Below are 12,298 nucleotides of genomic sequence, written 5' to 3'. Positions count from 1 at the left end.
GCGACGTTGCTGCAAAAAAAAAAGAAGACACCACAAAACATCTCTTTGACCTTCACAAGCAAAAGTTGTTTGTAGGTCTCCACCACTGTCCACATGAGACGTCAGAAGATGAAAAACAGGCGTGGTGTTGGCTACCAGAGATATGTAACAGCATTATTGAACACATCCACCAATTTCTCCGTCTGGCACCTACATATTGATGATTGTCGTATCAAAGCAATGGGTTCCCTCTGAGCGTTCTGAGCATCTTATTTGTCTGACTGGATCCTATTCCTGGAACATTGTGCACTGACCAAGGTTATCATTTGTAAGCTAAAAGGAACAGAATTCCCTTTTAGTCACTGTGAGGTCGCATAGCAACTCATTTTGTTACATGAAGTAGAGGTGAATGTGTTTGTGTGCATGTTTTGAGTGTGTGCATTTGTCTGTGTGTGTGTTGAATGGAAGACCTCCCTGATTGCCCAACTGCGAGAGACATTTATGACAATGTAAAAGCTTGTGTAAACGTCATTTGTGCCAGTTATTATGGAGGGAGTGGTGGATAGTTGCGCTGCAGTTCAGTGGGGGTTCTGCCAAGCTAACAATTGATCATGGTAAGGTTAGAAGGCGGAGTAGATGGGCTGTCAGAATCCTATAGATATTCAGGTCCTCATTACTGGGGGTCACAGCATCCATGCCCTGCATGTTCAGCCGAGTCGCTTGAGTGCTCATGCACTAACAGCCAAGCTGCACTGTAAGCAGAGCCCTCTCTGTGTCCCCATTACGTTGCTTCACTTGTGAATTCTGCAGTTCCTGAAATCTGTCCTGGATTGCCAATGGGTTGTGATTCAGTTTTAAATGCCAAATCGTGGTTCTAATTATTCTTGATACCTTCTTCAAATATGAAAATTACAGTTTGTCTGTGAGGACTGTACAGCCTAGCCCATGGGTCTTTCTTAACATTTAAATGTGAACAAGTTGTGAAACCATTACAGTATTCCATGTGAAAGACAGCTTTTTATCATGTCTGTGTGTCACTGAACAGAATGGAATATTTCCTGCAACTTTATCCCAGGGCTGTCTTGCTATTTGTCTTGTCAACTATTTCAACTAATGGTGAAAGAGCCAAAAAGTTGGCCTTCACTTATAAATTATAAATTAGTCTTGTCCTGAGCCTTCACAAGGTTAGAGCAAGGATGCGGATGAGGAGTAGGACTGTGGATGCATTTTATTTGCTCTACAAAATGGGGATAAATGTTCTATTCTTAGTGATGATTCATGACTTTACTTAATGCAGAAGCTCCCGGAGTGGAGCCTGGAGACCACCTGGGTTAGCTGGAGGGGCTCCCCAGGAAAATGAAGAACAGTTTGACTCCATGGTTATAATGAGAGTGTATTAAGAAGTCTTTATTTGTCCTGCGTTGTCTTTCCTACTTCCTGTCAAATCTCTTAAATCATAATTTACTGACAAAATCACCTTAGGCAGAGTTTCCTTAAGCAAAATCATTGCAAATATGGTTCCATTTCCTCTTTTTACAGGTGCTGAATGTAAACAGAGAAATAAAAATGTCAGGTTTGAGATCTCCCTTGTGCGTAGTGCATTTTTTTTTTCAGAGGCTGCAGGACTTGAGGGGCAGGAATGAATGGACACAGCAGCGAGTGTAGCCGAGTGAATCCGAAAATCCTGCTGATCGACCTGTATTTGTTTTCTCCACAGAGGCAGAAAGAAGCGTGACTGTGAGGGGAGAGACGTAACAACCCCCTACCTTCCACAGCTCCTTCTGTGGGGGACTGTGTACAGGCTTGTGCTTACGAAGCAACTTGCAAGGAAAAAAAAAAGAAATTTCCTTGCAAGGAAAGAAGAAATATTTCTTTTATGTCGCCTTCTCGCGTGCACGCAGCGACACTGAACACTTGAGCGAAGCTGACGTTAACCCGTTAGCAGCGAGACACGGGAGCTGCCACGAATAGATCCGGTATCCACGACCCCGGTCGGCCGACCAGGATAGGACCTCGTGTTCCTCCGGCAGTGGAGTCGGATCTTTTTCTCCTCTTCTTTCACTCCCGGGGGTTGGTTCTAAATCTCCTGTCTTGTGGCTGTAAATTACATGAAGTGGATTTTTGTGCTTGCAACAAACTGAAGACGGGACTAAACGTAGCTGGTTCGGAGAAGGAGAGAAATGCCAACGGCGGTGACAAAGAGGAGATTCAGTAAGTGCACCGTTATCTTTTTTGAATGTCCCCCATTGAACTTGAGACGCTGCTCTTTGCGTTACCCTTAGCTAACTTTCTGAAATAGTGCTTACCGCATTGGCTTATTTGTTTGTTTAGCGTTGCCTTGTGAACTGAAAATACTTTAGAAATGCTTTTTTAAAGGTGTAACGTTAACGGTTAAATATTGTAAGTCAGCTCCGTCTGGCAAAATCGGGCTCAGGCTAACGTCAGACAGCCACGCACACAGTTTGTTGCTGTTTTTATTTGCGCTAACTCTCATTGTATAGCGAACAACTTTTATTTCGTAGCCGAATGAGAGCAGATAATAATAAGTCTGCCCGACAGAGACGCAGACATATTCAGTCTTCGTTTTAACGAAACACACACAGAAATTAAGGTGACTGGGGAAAGAGGAGGCAGAATATCGTTCTCAATCACTTAATTTCACAAGTGCTTTTCGATATACAGACCTGCGCAGAGTTGGCGATAAACTGAGCGCAGGCACTTTTCAGTGAGCAAATTGACGTAGCTGTAGTCCTTGCATGGATGAAAGCTTCAGTCAAGCAGAAAATCTGTCCAGAATCACTAATGAATTAATAAATAGGACCAGTGGTGGCCTGTGGGGCGTGAGCCTGTCGCCACTCTTTTTTTTTTTCTTTAAAAAAAAAAAAAAAATCTAATATGTGATAATCCTCTCCGTTTTTGGCCTTACATTGAAAATAATTCGCCATAAGGTGCCATAGCTCCCTCCAAACCTGGCTTTTCACTTCATGTGTGCTCGTGCACGAGCGCCTGAGCGCGCCCGGCTTATGAAATCTTTGCTGTTTCTTTATTTATCATGACCAGAGACAGGTATTTGAGCACTTTGTATGTTCATCAGCTGCAAAAGCCCCTGTCATGTATGTGTTCATCTGACCTAAAAAAATCACTATTGCTGCAGCACAGGCTGCAGAGACAGGTTTGATGTCATGAATTTGCTCCTTGCAGCTGAGGCAAAGGCATAAATTTCATTTAATTATCCATTGGAGAATTCAATTGTAAAGCCATTTTTTGTGACAGCTTTTACAGGTGTGTCACTTCACCGAATAGCCTAAAGCTCTCTTAAGGTATTGAATAAATCTGAAAAGGGGGGTGGGGGTTCATTGGGTGGATATACAGAAAGATTCTCAGCATTGCATCAAGCCTGCAGCCGTCTTGGGTTTATTTAAAAAAAAGGGATTGGAAGCAATTTTGCCGGCTGAGTGACATGCTGAAGTAGCCTCATGGCCATCCTTTATCAATACATAAGTCCGATTATAGCTGTCACAGACACAATGAGGAGACCTAACCATGAGCCAAACTGTAACAGGATGATACAGGGTGGGTTAGTTTCTTGGAATTGCATCAGAGGCTTTCTGCAACTGAATCCTAGGCCCCGCTGCATGTTTGGGTTTCTAACCTTCACCACCTGCCAGTTGAAAAGAAAGTGACATGGTGTATTTCTATTCTAGATTTAGGGTAATTTGATATTTAACTGTCCTGTAGGCTGTAGCCCAGACAGTACTACTGTATGAGGCCTCGAGAGAGTCAGTCTACTGTAAAAAACTATGGCTTCAACACGTAGGTTATTTCATCGACATGAGTGTTTGTCTCCGCAAATACTGATTTGTGGAGACAGAGACACAAATACTGATTTGTGGAGACATACTGTAATTTATTTTGCAAAGCAGGTGATTCTGGAGCTGCTTGAATCTAGGATTCAGTTGTTCGTGTGGCTGTCTGCTGAATGGATATTTTATCACTAAAACCTGTGTTGACAGGCTTTTTAGGTGCCATGCTGCTCAAGCATTAAGATTTTCTTCAATCATATTGGCTAGATATTGTAGTGAAGCTTCAGGGTTTCCTTACTGTATTTATTCTGGTTTATTCTCTCTTTTGTGGGCTGTGATTATATAATGAATCTTTGACTTATTGACTTTTTCCTCTAAAATACATTAATATTTTTCAACAGGTTTTAAGTATTAGTAAACGCTGGTGTTTATTTGCTGAATATTGGCACACAACCTCCAGCTATTAGCCCTGCTTTATACTCAAACCACTTCAAAACAAAAATGATTCAAGAGAAGACATTTGATTTACTTGACCTAATCCCCATGACTCCTGAGGGATTACAGGGTGACCCACAATGGATCACTACATCTTTCCTCTTTTGTTTCTTGCCAGACGAGTCAACATTCATTTGGTGTTTATGTGGGGAGTTTTTGGAAAGACTACCTTGGCCCTTAACTGGTGATGTCATCCGCTAGGCATACATAGGTTACATAGAAACAATTAACTAAACAGCTGCTTACTGACATTGCAGCCTCCTCAACTGTAATGTTTGTACCATTGTTTGACACATGGCAAACATAGAAAGTCAGGTCTAATTTAAAGCCTGGATGTTTTTCACAATATAAATTATAGTTTGTTATATAACTGAAAAGATAGATCAACATTTAGTTTTTTTTCTCAACTGATTATAACTCAAACATGAGCCTGTTTTACTGTAATTTATTTTCCAATGATGTAAATAAATCTTTAACAGTATCAGAAGACATAATGGTTTCAGTTGTTGTTATTATTTCTTTTACGGAAAAACCTGAATTAAGTTAACCAACTAACTGACCAAATAGATTTTCTGCTAGTTGACCTGGCTACACCCCTGACCTGTCTGAGCATTTCTATGTAGTTGTGTAGGGTATTTCCTAGCAGGTCTGGTCTAGGGCTAGTAGCCAGAGCATCTGCCTCAGCTTCCTCATTTGCTGGTGCTCCCTGGCAGGGGCCGGGCTGAATGGCACTGTTAAAGAGCTCCAGCTCCTCTGTGGCCACACGCTGCAAAACCACTCGGCACAACCCTCTCCCAGCTGACGCTTTCTCATGCTTTCCATATGGGTAAAATCTTTGTAATTTCAGGGCCCTGGATTTCTAATGAGAGGTTGTGCCCATAGTATGTTGGTCTGTGGTGGGCGGGATCAGCGTTTCTCGGGTTTATAGGGGATTATAACTGCTCTGAGATGCCTCACTGGCCCACTGTCAGGGCGTTGGCACAGAAAAACCAAAACTCTTTTTAACCAGGCAGACTGGATCAAACGGGTTGCTTTGGTATGGGGGTTACAGGAGCCAGGCTATAAGCTTAACTTTACATTCAAGGCAGCAAATCAGGTCAGTTAATGTAGGCTTCAAGATTCAGATTCTGCTACAGATACAAAATGTGCTGATTTTCTGCTTAGACATCAGGATGTTTTTCTCTTTCGTCTGTAAGGCCTCGAGCAGATGCTATTGTCCTGTTTAGCATCCCATCCCCACATAGAGACAGGGTGCTCTTAGCAGCACGCTTGGTGGATTTTTAACAATGCTTGTTCCTTAACGTCAGCAGCATAGAGGCAAAGAGTGATTTACTACTCTGTCTGCGAGGGTAATGTAGGAGCAATTTGACTGCTGATTGAAACCAGGTCTCCCATTTCAGAGTCCACTGGTGGCATTATAAACCATTTACACCCATGTTTTACTGGACACCCCTGCAATGGGGAAAGTGGAAACAGACACACAGCCTAAAAATGGCCTGCGCTACCACGAGAGGCCTATTTTTATCCATTCCTTGTGTGATTTGTTGTTTTTAAGTTCAAAGTATGTTAGTGCTGCTGAGTGAAGTAGTGAATATGGATGAAACTGAAAGGTCAAATGTTAGGTTAATCAGTTGTGTCTGTTTTTCATTTAAGCCTAAGGACCTCCTAGATATAGGGGTCCTTCTGCTTTGAATTATACAGCCTTACTCTGTACGTGGTAGAGCTTTTTTCTCCAGCCATTATGTGTGAATCAGAATTGTGGGCAAAAAATCTGTTGCAAATTGGCTCAGGCAGATTGCTGTGTCAAGACCTTGGGACTTTTTTGCACTTGTTCTGTATCAACATTTGTTAGAAGGTAGCCATTACATAAATGTACCAAGCAACTATAATTATTTTTTACCACCTAAGCCTTAAAAACACACACAACTCATTACAGAGTCAGGAGTGCTGCTGAAGAGCAAGATTAGCAAACTTCTTTAGAAGAAAAAGTGTTGAGGCTAACGAGTGAAGGATGTTGGAATTTGATGGCTGAACCATTAGGATGTCAGTATTCTGTTAATGCCACTGTTAATGACTAAAACTCAACATTAGCTGCAGCTGCTTCAAAGTAAAAGCCTTCAGGCAAAGATAATTGACTATGCCTAAAGAGTGTATTCGGTTGCAGTCATTAGTGGTGCCATACCTTAATTTTATTAGGTTTGGAATACGGTTTGTTTGGTAAGGATGGTTTTCGTCTGCATTTGGATATTTTTACTTTTTGTGTTTGTGAACTGATTACCATTTTATAAGTGATTAAGTGTAGATACCGCTGTCAATACAACCCATGCTGCCATTAGATGGAATTAAATTAGATTGGATTTTTCATGCACATTCAAAATGTAGAAATCAGAGATAAGAAGTAGGTCAAGGTTTCAAGTCATCATTTTATTACTTGCAGACAGCTCAAACATATCACTGCTCTTTTTGCTGTTGGAAGATTTTTTGATGTGAGAAATGGAACTTACAGACAACTGTGGGATATCATACACACAATGTGCCATTAGCTGCCATTGGTATTCATAACAAGGTCTGTAGTGAGAAGTAGAAACTGTTGCTATTCATCTGCCGTCCCTCTGATCTCAGATGGTCCTTGATGGCTTTGCATTCTCACCACACAGACCATCTAATTAAAACTTTTAACCACCCAACACACAACAGTGGATTGTTTTTAGGTGTTGTAGTCTTTTTTATTTATTGTTTAGCCTTGTTTCCCATATTAGGCTTCTGCGTATCCAGCTGCTTCCTCCACTGAAGGTGAAGAATAATTATGTGAAACAATTCATTTTGCATAGAATGCAAACTGCAGCTGTAAATGTCAGAAAGTTTTTGTGATTTTAGGCCATTATTGTCTGTGATTACGGATGCTTAAATGGTTAAATATCAGTAACCATGTTTAGCAAACTGTCATTAACATCAGCTACATTGCCAGCTCAACCATGTGAAAATTAATTATTGTTTTTGTCCAAACACAATAATTACAGGTTTGTGTGTGCGTAGAGAGAGTTATGTGCTTACTCATGACATACCTGATGGTGGTGTGGGAAAAAGTTTTTCATCAAGGTGATACAGTGTCCGCTACCTGCAATTAAAATTAAATACATTTTTGAGCTGAAATAACTGGTCAATTAATTGATTGAAAGTTGATCAACAGAAAATTTTGATAAGTGATTCATAATTGAGGAAAAATACCAAAAATCTACTGCTTCAAACTTTTCAAATGTGAGGATTTGTTGCTTTCCCGAGTTACATATTGTTGAATAACTATTGGCCAGTATTGGCAATATTATTAAATTGAACTGGTGTCAAATGGTAATGACAGTCTGTGTAAACTGATGATAGCATCCTTTCTAGGGATGTAACCATTTAGTATCACTCAGTGCAGTGTGCTTGATCTGGTACATCCGATGAACCAAACAATTGACCATGCAATTTACTCAATATCTGTTAAACAATACAGTGGTGTGATTGTTCTGTTGAAGTGATGGCTCCTGTTTTGACACCACATGTGGTTGCTTTTGTTGTATTGTAAAGTGCTGCTTTTGTTTTGTGTCATCCTGCTGAGAAACCACTTGAAATGGGACCAAACGCCATTGTTTCATTTTCTGCTCTCAAATATTTTACTTTTATACTTTCATAAATTTTAGTGTAAATTGTAAAAAGAGACTCATTTCAGACAGACCTTATTTTTTCACTGCTGAATATATATAAAACTGTGATGCCTCTGTAATGCACCAAATCCAACTGTGAATTTTATGAATCATTAGAGCCCAAATAGCTTCATGTCCTCAACAGTTATCTCATTGTGAGTTATTAAATCTTAGTTTGAGATCTGAACATAGATTCTCTATGGATGCTCATCCTGGATTATGGTGCAGTAGACAGTTTTATCACAACCTGCGTGTTGGTAAATGTACCAGGAAGTTGACAGAAACATGTGACATGCGTGTAAAACCTCAGTGCCTTTTGCTGTACATTTGCTCAGTCAGCAGAAGTGCACAGATGACGCACTCTTTCATTTCACACAAACACTGGATGGGGACAAATGGAGCAACGGCTCGCTGGCTGGTGTCATTCATTTTGCTTGTCATTGTCAAACTATTCTTTTCAGGTTCTCATCTAATTAGAACACGCATAAACACACAGACATTCACACACACACACACTCACACACATAAACACACAGGCTGTACCAGAATTGATGCAGACCATTACATGAAGGTCAAACAGTCAGCCGTCTTATCAGGGTACACTTAAATGTCACACACTCCATGCTTCAAAATGGAAAAATGACAAATCCACATAGGTTATGTAGATTAAATGTTGACTGTAATCTACAAAGCCAGTTTCCACACTGAGCTTGGCCTGGATTCTCAATATTTATCAAAAGTAACTTAGACTAGCAGGACATGCTAGCAGAAATGTCCTTTTAGAGATGGAAAACACGTCTTTCATTAATTTATTATTCTCTATTGATAGAGAACAACACATTTGCAAAACTGATGATGGAATGGGAACATTTGCAGGTTGACAGTCATAAAGCTGTTCTTTATTTATGTTTTTGGATGGGATCACGACTTGGATGTTTTAGTTTGCATACTTTTTTTCAAGAGAATGTCTGTCCAAGCCATTACCAGTTTTGGTGAGAACACGATTATACAAGCACGTGAACAGAGATTTTGTGTGCACTTTCAGGTTCAAAAATCATGCTGACGGAAAAGGATTAGAAATCAGCATCAAGACACTTTGTCAGGACACTACACCAGGTGGCTTTTAGGTGGTAAAAGTAGTTCATGGCTGACAGTTGGAACATTTTGATGAGGCTGACTTTATGGTAACTGTGTCAAGACAACCTGAAAACAATGTTATGCATACAGAAACACAAAAATCAGGAACTGACCATGTGTTGATAGTGGCAAGCGAAGACTCTGACTCAGGAACCCTTATTGCCACTAGCTGGGTGTGCTAAAGCACAACAGTGAATGGCAGAAAAGTGCATTGCTTGCACTCCGTCTGCCCTGCTGGTACGGCAGATGGATAGGATTTTAGGGAGTGGGGGCGGGGCTCTTTGGCAGTAGGGGACAGAGATGACAGCTCTTCGTCCGTGGAGGGCTACCAAGGGCCTTGGCTCTGAGCACCTACTGTGTCCTCATGACAGAGCCTTGATGCCATCAGAGACCATTAGTGTTGACAGCATGTCATCATGTCACAGTGGAGCTCATGGACAAGCAATGAATAAATAAGAACAGTAAATAAAGATGGCACACAGGATTTTGCTAAAGCAAGTTGGAAGAATTCTTTTCTCTTGTCTACAGCACTTTAAATATAAGATGTAGGGATGATGCTTCATTTTCGATATTTCTGCTTCCGTCCAAATGCTGTTTTGGCGTGTGGCCTTTGCTTGGAGCATAGACTGTGTAGAAAGCCTTCACAGCTAGTGTTGGAGATGTTTTTCAAGATCGCGTGATTTGATTTGACCCAAATATACGACACAAGTGAAGATGAGTGACTCTAATAAAGTCAAGTAATGCAATAATTCAGTGACTGAATTAAGGGCTGAGCAAGGCTTAAAAGAGAGCTGTTCTCACAGCTAGGCTTAAATTGTTCAAAATATTTAAAGACTTTAGTGTGAGGCTACTTACTGTAAATAATTTAGTTTCTGGGCTCCGGCTTGTGCTTGTGAAGTGTGTGGAGAATACCTCATATGTTCAGACTGTAAAGAAGCCTATACTGTATCTTTAAGGTCTGTGCTGTTATTAAGTGATACAGTTTTAGACTGAAAATTTGAGATAGTTAAGTTAGTCGTGCACGCGAGACTTGATAACATAGATGTAGGACATGGTATTATTTGCATGTAAACATTTTTTCATGAGATTGTGAATATTTAGTTTATGAATTTGAAATAATGTTGCAGTCACTATTACAAACAATTTAGTTCATTTATCCCATCAATATTACTGATGGATAACCCCTTGCATGGTTAGTTTTTACACATTTCTCAAAATAATACACTAACCATACCCCAAGTCAACCCATAGTGATATTACTTCCGTAAATGAATCACATACCATTTAAATTTACCTCTTGAGATTCATAATACTTTCCAACAGTGCCATGTTTTTACTGTTCCACTCTCATATTTCGGTGCAAGTAAATGAAGTAACAGGGAATGAAGAAGCGCTGGAACTTTTGAACTTGCTTTAATGGAACGTCCGTGCAATGACTGGAGTGATAAGTTGTTTCCTGTATCCTGTTTATATAAAAATATGGGCTATGATAATATAAATGACCCAATACGTAGTTGCACATTACCAGCATTCATCAGACTCTCAATAAGTACATGTCAACGTTACACACTGTAGCGCAGAGCTGAAATCATGTCAAATTCTCCTACCTGTACTCGGAAAATAATGGAATATCACAGCATAAGATTATAGAGAGGCTTTGGTGGTGGAGGGAGGGAAATTCATTAAGTTCTAATAAATTGAGTTTATTGTATATTTTATGTTTTAGGTCTAAAGGTTATTTTCCATTGTGGCACATGCATGAATGTGGTAGATCCTCCATATATATATATATGTTTTTTTTTTTCATTTTTATTTTTATTGGTACCAATCAAACATTAACTTAAATGCTATTGCTACATATCGTAACATTTAAAGCCTGAGCTAATGTGCATGTTTATTGCAGATGGAGTTTTAATGAAAGAAAATACATATGTTGTGCTTAACAAAATAGATATGCCACTATACTTACAAACAAATATCAAATACACAATAAATAGATGTGCTATAAAAGCACCTAATATTCCAAGGAATGGCACCTTATCATCCATAACTACATGACTGATCGGATTCAGAAATGTGGAATTAAAGTGATCCCAGTTTTGATCCATTGCAAATTATGCAGATTTGCAGTTCCACATATTCAACCCCTGAAGGGAAAAAGCTGTCTGTCCAAAGTAGTGTTTTATGAAAGGACACTTTACAAAAAGAATAAGTGAGCCAGAAATGCTGAGATGGTTAACTGCATGAACACCTTAGGAAATCCTGGTCATGTAGTCATTTATAGTCTGTAAATCTGTATTAGTAAATTTAATGATAGTATTAAAACTTAACGTATATAATTTCTTTAGACCATGGCAATAGTGAGATATTACCAACTCCCGAACCAAAATTGTTATTGGATAGTTATCTTAATACGTAGCCATTTTGGCAAAAATAGTCTTAATGTTGATATATATTAAATAATATTAAATATGAATTAATATAGTTATTTTAGAGTTGACAATTCTAATAAGCATGAATAAAAACACCACACAAACAAGCATTTTTAATAAGCATGCCTTAAATTAACTGAACATACCATTTTAGTTACAAGTATGTCACTGCTCTAACTGTCTAACTATCGACACGGTTATCTCTGCTCTGCAGTTTAGTTATTATTAGTTGTCAGTTATTGGCCAAATTATACTGAGATACCTATATATCTTCAGTAAGCAGATAGTTAGGCTTGATTCACTATGCTGAAGGAAGCATAAATTATTATGGTATAGGCTTCATCAGTTAGCTTGCTGTGTGCAGTAAGGTTACAAATAGTATCATTACTAGACATTTATGGTGAACAGTCACGTTGGTGTGATAACAAGGAAGCACTACAGAAAACACTGATTTTTCCTTTTGTTTATACTACCTCCAAACCTGTATCTTGTTTCTATATATGGTAACACAAGTGAGTTATATTTGGTGTCTTAAAAGTATGATATGGTAGCAGGGCTGTAAACTAACGGTCGCCACTCGCCAAATGCGACTAAAATATTCCCCTGGCGACTTAATTTTGGAGGGCTACATGCCATGGGGCAGGTAAGTGTTTGTCACAATATAGCAAAACATTGCTGCGATAAAATGCCTAGACATTTTTGGAGGTGCACGTTGACGGACGCAGAGGCTCTGTGTCGGGGGTTCACGTCGACGCAGAGGCTCTGC

The sequence above is a fragment of the Seriola lalandi genome, unplaced genomic scaffold (genome assembly GCF_002814215.2).
Source record: "Seriola lalandi dorsalis isolate HSWRI2012SDOR001 ecotype SW California unplaced genomic scaffold, Sedor1 jcf7180002054334, whole genome shotgun sequence".
In the NCBI taxonomy this organism is placed as follows: domain Eukaryota; kingdom Metazoa; phylum Chordata; class Actinopteri; order Carangiformes; family Carangidae; genus Seriola; species Seriola lalandi.
The sequence above is the reverse complement of the archived record's forward strand: the minus strand, read 5'-3'. Positions refer to the sequence as shown.